The following is a 6,920-nucleotide window of genomic DNA, read 5'->3' as shown; positions in this document are numbered from 1 at the left end:
CCTCGTACGATTTAGTCTACGAATCTCTGACACGTTTGCGCGGCGTTCCGAAACCCGAACATCATGTTGGTCGCTTCGAACAGACCGAACGGTGTCGTTATGGCTGTTTTCTCGACGTCTTCCGGCGCGATCGGAATTTGATGATAAGCGCGAACGTGGTCGATTTTGGAGAAAATGCGCTTACCATGTGAGTTCTGTGCGAAATCCTCTATGTGCGGCGGTGTATATCTGTCCGGGATGCTGCGGGCGTTCAACGCCCGGTATTCGCCGCACGGTCGAATCCCTCCGTCCTTTTTTGAAACGACGTGCAAGGATGATGCCCATGGGCTTCTCGATGGCTGTATCACGCCTTGCTCAATCATGACTTCGAACTCCGTCTTAACCTGTTTAAGACGGTCAGGTGCGAGTCGGCGGGGTTTGCTGTGGACAGACGGGCCTGGTGTGGTTTCGATGTGATGTACCACACCGTGAACAGTTTTCTCTCGCCCGAAAGCCGGTGGGCGGGTTAGTTCCGGAAATTCAGAGAGGAGTCGGTGATACGTCGATTCTCCGATAATTGTCTTGGTCGACCCCGTTGCGGGCGTGTATCCTCTCGTTGACCGGTTCGAAGTAGAATCTATAAGGCGTTTATTCCTCGCGTCCACCCATAATTCGTAGTGACTGAGGAAATCCACTACGATGATGGGTGTTTCGACGTCCGCTATACAGAAAGGTCATTTCATCGCTCGACGCAATGCCAAGTCGAGAGACACTAGAGTGGTGTCGTAGGTCGCGATGCGTGACCCGTTAGACGCGAACAATTCGTACTTTGTTGAACTTTGTTCGCGGGCCCGTGTATTTTGTTGCGCGGAAATACACATACGTCGGCGCCGGTGTCCACTAGGAAGGAGGTTTTTGAGTTCCTGTCCCTCACGAATATGCGGCGGGATGTCAGGCCGTCGTGGCTTGTCGCGTTTACAGACGGCCGGTCTCGTTTCTCTGCCTCCATGTACAAGGTTGGCGGCACTTCTTCGCGCGCGCTCGGAAAGTCGCGTGGTAGTAACAATGACCGGAGTCCTGTTACACATCTCTCGGGCGCGGTCCGTACCGTCTCGTGTTTGGACGCTGGTAGCGGCGCCGGTCGAGGCGCAGTGCCTCGATTTGTGCCTCTATTCTGGAGAACCTGTAATCTGACGATTTCGTGGGGGGCGATCTCGCTGTTCGCCTCCCGCTCGATCGGTCTTGATGACGGCGACCTTCTGTCTTCTTAACAAATGTGTCTCGTAGATTCGATCGGCTAGTCTTCTCAGGTGTTGGTGGAATTGGATCGGCTTTTGGTCGCCCATCACTTCGAAGGTCAGCAGCCTGCGTTACATCGTGCTGGGTGTATCAGCCAACTCTCGATGATCTCGTTTTTTTACTTATCGTATTGTTCCGCCTTGGTATCCTCCTCTTCACGTCCTCGATATGCAATAGATACCGGCCGCCGAGGCACCTGGCGAGGGTCACGAACTTTCGTTTGTCGTCCGTAAGATCCATGTCCTCGAATTGCATTTCCAGAAGCGTGAACCACGCCGTGACCTCCGAGGGCTGCAGCGGGGGCATGCTGATTATTGGGTGGACTCGTTGTGCGCCGTTCGCGGTCCCGTCGGTATATGCCATCGCACAGCAGTTTAAATTCGCGCCGTTTAGAGTCTCAGGTCACTATCACAGTCACCTCTTTAACATTAACTCACGTCAGGGTCACCAATTGAGGTGTATGGTGTAATAGGTACTGAAGTGCACTCGGGTATGTTCAACCAATAACATTTATTAAACTTGATAGCAATGAATAACAATTAACAGTTAACAACAGTTGATACTTAACGACGATCAACAACAGCGACGATTGATCGATAGCTGACTCGTTTTCTTTCACCCTTCGCGCTTCGCGGCTCGCGGTAAAATGTCCGTTTTTTTCTCGGATCGAAATGATTCTTCCCTTCGTTGCCCATCCACATCCCCACTAGCGTGTATTCATTAGATGTGTCGCCGCGGCTGGCACGAGTATGCTCCTCCGAGAAATTCGGCGGAAGGAGCGCGAAGATGTCGATGACGGATTGAGCACGTCGTGTTGCGTTTTAACTTCGTAGCGCTTTATATGGTATATATGGTATATATGGTGTGCCAAGGTATGCTGGTATTGGGCATGGGATGTAGTTCGGCTTGTGTCTTGCCTGAGCTAGCCTTTGAAACTCGATAAGCATGACAGTTCTCAACGAATTTGCGAACGTATTTCGCCATTCCTTCTAAAAAGTAATACTCGTGCAGTTTCTCGAGCGTTTTATCCCATCCTAAGTGCATAATCGACTGGTGTACATGGTTGATCACGGACCACCTAAAACCTCTTGGGACAATGGGCAAGCAGAGAGTTCTGCCTTTTCGTTGTAGTTTACGGTAAAGGGTACCGGATCGCAGTTCACACGTATTCGCGATATCATCTGCAAGCTCATCGTTCCGCAACTTATCGACGATTTCCGTAATTTGGGGATCGCGACGTTGCTCCGCCAAGAGCCAATCGTCGGAGATTTCGGCCAGATTGGTTTCTTTTTCGGCAACTTTGTCGATCGTACGGTGATCCGAGTCAACGGGGTTCCGCGAAAAGAAACCGACGTGAGCCATTCGTTTGCCTTCCCGATACATAATGTCAAAGGTAAAAGTTTGTAGGTAAGCCCACCACCTGTAAACCCTGTCTTTTAAATGCATCTTATTACTGGATGCCCTCAAGGAATTGCAGTTGATTTCGTCGACATTGACGAAAACTAATCGTTACTTCCTTCCCGTTTGAGATATTTCGACGTTTAAGCGCCCTTTGCACTCCATTTAACGCACGAAATGTAATGCCCGCCCGTTTCAGCGTCGAAACAAGCCCAACAGCTCGCAAATGGAGCTGGATTTCGTCGATTTTGTCGTAAATTAAGCGTTACTTTCTTCCCGTTCCAGATATTTCGACATTTAAGCGCTCCTTTCCCTCCATTTTCGCGCCGAATGTAATACCCGACCGTTTCTGCGTCGAAACATGCCCAACAGCCCGCAAATCGCGATTACTTCGTCTATTCCCACGAAAGCTAATCGTTGTTTCCTTTCCGTTTGAGATATTTCGACGTTTAAGCGATCTTTTCACTCCGTTTTACGCGCCGAATTCAAGGCATGCACGTTTCACCGTCGGCACAAGCTCAACAGCTGGCAAATAGCGATGATTTAGTCTATTCCGACGACAACTAAGCGTTTGTTTCCTTCCCGTTTGAGATATTTCGACGTTTAAGCAATCGTTTCGCTCCATATTACGCGCCGAATGTAGTGCAGGCAGGTTTCACAGTCGACACGAGCTCAACAGTTCGCAAACCGCGATGATTTCGTCGATTTCGCAGAAAACTAGGAGTCATTTCCTACCCGCTTGAGATATTTCGACGTTTAAGCGTCCTTATCACTCCATTTTAAGTGCAGAGTTTAATGCACGCCCGTTTCATCTTCGGAACGAGCCCAAAAGCTTGCAAATAGAGCCGGACATCGTCGATTGTATCGAAAATTGACCGTCATTTCCTTCGAGTTTGAGAAATTTCAAAGTTTATGCGCTCTTTTCACTACATTGTACGCGCTGAATTTAATGCACGCCCGTTTCACCGTCGACACAATCATAACATCTCGCAAACAGCGATGATTTCGTCTATTTTGAAGAAAACTAAGCGTTATTTGCATCCCGTTATAGATTTTTCAACGTTTAAGCGCTCTTTTGACTCTATTTACGCGCTAAATGTAATGCACTCCAGCTTCACCGTTGAAACCAGCCCAAGAGCTCGCAAATCGGAATGATTTCGTCGAAATTGTCGAAAATTAACGGTGATTTCCTTCCCGTTTGAGATATTTCGACGTTTATGAGCTCCTTTAACTCCATTTTACACGACGAATGTAATGCACGCCTGTTTCACCGTCCAAGCAGGCTCAACATGTCGCTAATCTCGATGATTTCGTCGATTTTGACGAAAACTTTGCGTCATTTCCTTACCGTTGGAGATATATCGACGTTTATGCGCTCTGTTCACCCGAATTTACATGCTGAGAGAAATGCACGCCCGTTTCACCTTCGAAACCAGCCCAAGAGCTCGCAAATCACGATGATAACGTCGATATTGTCGAAAACTATGCGTCATTTCCATCCCGCTTGAGATATTTCGCAGTTCCAGCGCTCTTTTCACTCCATTTTACGTGCGGAAGGTAATGCTCGCCCGATTCACCGTCGACACAACCCCAACAGCTCGCAAATAGAGATGATTTCGTCTATTCCGACGAAAACTAAGTGTTATTTCCTTCCCGTTTAATATATTTCAACGTTTAAGCGCTCTTTTCACTCCATTTTAGGCGCCGAATGTATTGTACTCCAGTTTTACTGTTGTAACAAGTCTAACAGCTCGCAAATCACGATTATTTCATCGATTTTTACGAAATCTACCCGTCATTTCCTCCCCGTTTGAGATGTTTTGACGTTTAAGCGCTCTTTTCACTCTGTTTTACGCGAGTAATGTAATGTGCGCCCGTTTCACCGTCGATACAAGCCCAAAAGCTCGCAAAGAGCGATGATTTCGTCTACTTTGTCGAAAACTAAGTGTTATTTCCTTCCCGTTTGTTATATTTCGATGTACAGGCGCTCTCTTCACTCTATTTTCGCGCCGAATGAAATGCACGCATCTTTCACCTTTGATACAAGCGCAACAGCTCGCAAATCGCGATGATTTCGTCGATTTTGGCGAAAACTAGGAGTTATTTCCTCCCCGTTTGATATATTTCGACGTTTGAGCGCTCTTTTCACACTATTTACGCGCGAAATGTAATGCTATTCCATTTTGCACGCCGATTGCTGTACACTCCTTTTTGAAATTCGGAACAAGCCCGTTACAACGTAAAATGCTATTGTCATGCCCCGCGCTCCGCACGTACGGTAACGAAAAACAGAAAGTCACAATATACAAACAACGCGAGTGACAATTCGAACACCCGAACCAAACGCACGGTACAACGAAAATGGAAATACTTTAATAAAAGATTAATTAAACGTAATTATATATATAGAATTAGCATATGAGGGTAAATAACAAATAATAAAATAGAAATAGATATTCTAACGAAGTAGTAAATATAAAGAGTATAGCATAACCTATACCAACTAACAATCAACCTGGAACCAGAACAATTATATCCGACGACAGGAAAATATACTACAATTAATTAGCGAACATGGGATATGCAAATGCAAAACAAATTATTAAATAAAACCAACTAGTAAATCGAATAAGCAGGTAAAATCCAGAAATTAAAATAATTATGTACCACATAATAGTAAAAGAGAATAAATGGAACAATAGGAAGATATATTTTAATCAACCAACAAGAAAAAGGAGAAATTTATAAAATAATTGAATAAAACTAATTAATAAACTGAATGAATTGCGAACTCATCTGATGGATCCAAAATAAAAATAACAACATACGACATCATGGCGAAGAGGAAATAATTGGGAGAAAAGGGCAAGGATACATGTTATATTTTATTAACAAATACAAGAAATAAATGGATAAATAAAATAACTAAATAAACCTGTTAACAAACCAGGTGATTAGGAATGGTTAACATTTTAAATAAAAATTATACATTACAAGTTATATATGTATGTCGGGTTTACATTAGAATTAGGGTTAGGGGCATGACATTGACTAGTGCAAATACGATAATTATAGAATTGGACAAGTAACCGTGGTAATTAGGTACTCGAGAAACTAATGACAATGATCCTAGGTTCAATAACGAATCCGCGGTCAACGGGATGATTGATGAATATGCTCGCAAAATCTAAGTCGGACTCTTTGTTAAAACGTAGAGTATCCACCGAGCGTACAGACACTAAGTTATTCGCTAATACTGCCTCACGAGAGAATGACTTTCCGTCGCGATGATGCTGCAGAGGAAAACTATGATGGGGTGTGTCTAAGAGATCCTTGGATTCGTCGAGGATAGTCTTCGTTTAGTAGGTGAGGGAAATTGGCGTTGCTGCTAATTGGTCAATCTCCATATCGGTGGTTAGAAAAAGATGCTAGCCGCCCTCGAGGGAAAGTTGCTAGTGGGAGACGCCGTTCGTTGAAAAATAGGTCTCTCCTAACTTCCCGTAGCTGGGACAAAGACTGTTTGTCCGTCTGAACGACTTTAGCCAACTAAATCTTAAGATTTATATCAGGCCCTCAGGCTAGCCTAACATGTACTGCGAAGACGCAACGACATCTGGCAATCATCTTACTCGAAGAATAGGGTCTGCGTGTGGCGAGCCACGGGACAGAAACCGTTGGAATGTTTACTGTCGCGTGCCGTCACAAATATTTCTTTTAAGGACAGCTATAGAATTATGCAGTACCTTTGTTATACAAACCCGTGACCGCGGTTACGTTCGGCGACTGGTTGTCGATTTTCTTGCTCCAGAGCAGCTAAAATAGTAATCAGTGTATTTAAATGTAATATATAATGGAATTTATTATATGTATACGGATTTCATACAAATTAACGAATATGTGTTTTCATTTTTATCACTTACCAATTTTCCCAACGAGAGTCATTTCATTAGTATCATTTTCACTAGTGGATCTCTCAGGATTCCCATTTGCAATTTGTATTGGTGCCTGAAATAAATATACTGTACATAAGTTTGTATTGCAATTATTCATTATACACAATGTTATATATATTGTTCAGGGTATAAGTTTTTATACTTGCACCTTCAGCAGTTTCATATAACTCCTGGCCTGTTACTTTATTAACATATTCCCAGCCTCATACTGTTAATAAATAACAACAGCTGGGAGACGAAATTGCGTGCTGTTCCCATGGATCATCTTCTGCTCTCCAACTTCCTATACCA

The sequence above is a fragment of the Bombus flavifrons genome, unplaced genomic scaffold (assembly GCF_040668555.2).
Source record: "Bombus flavifrons isolate JBK064 unplaced genomic scaffold, iyBomFlav1_principal scaffold0028, whole genome shotgun sequence".
Taxonomy (NCBI): Eukaryota; Metazoa; Arthropoda; class Insecta; order Hymenoptera; family Apidae; genus Bombus; species Bombus flavifrons.
This window is presented reverse-complemented; position numbering follows the sequence as displayed.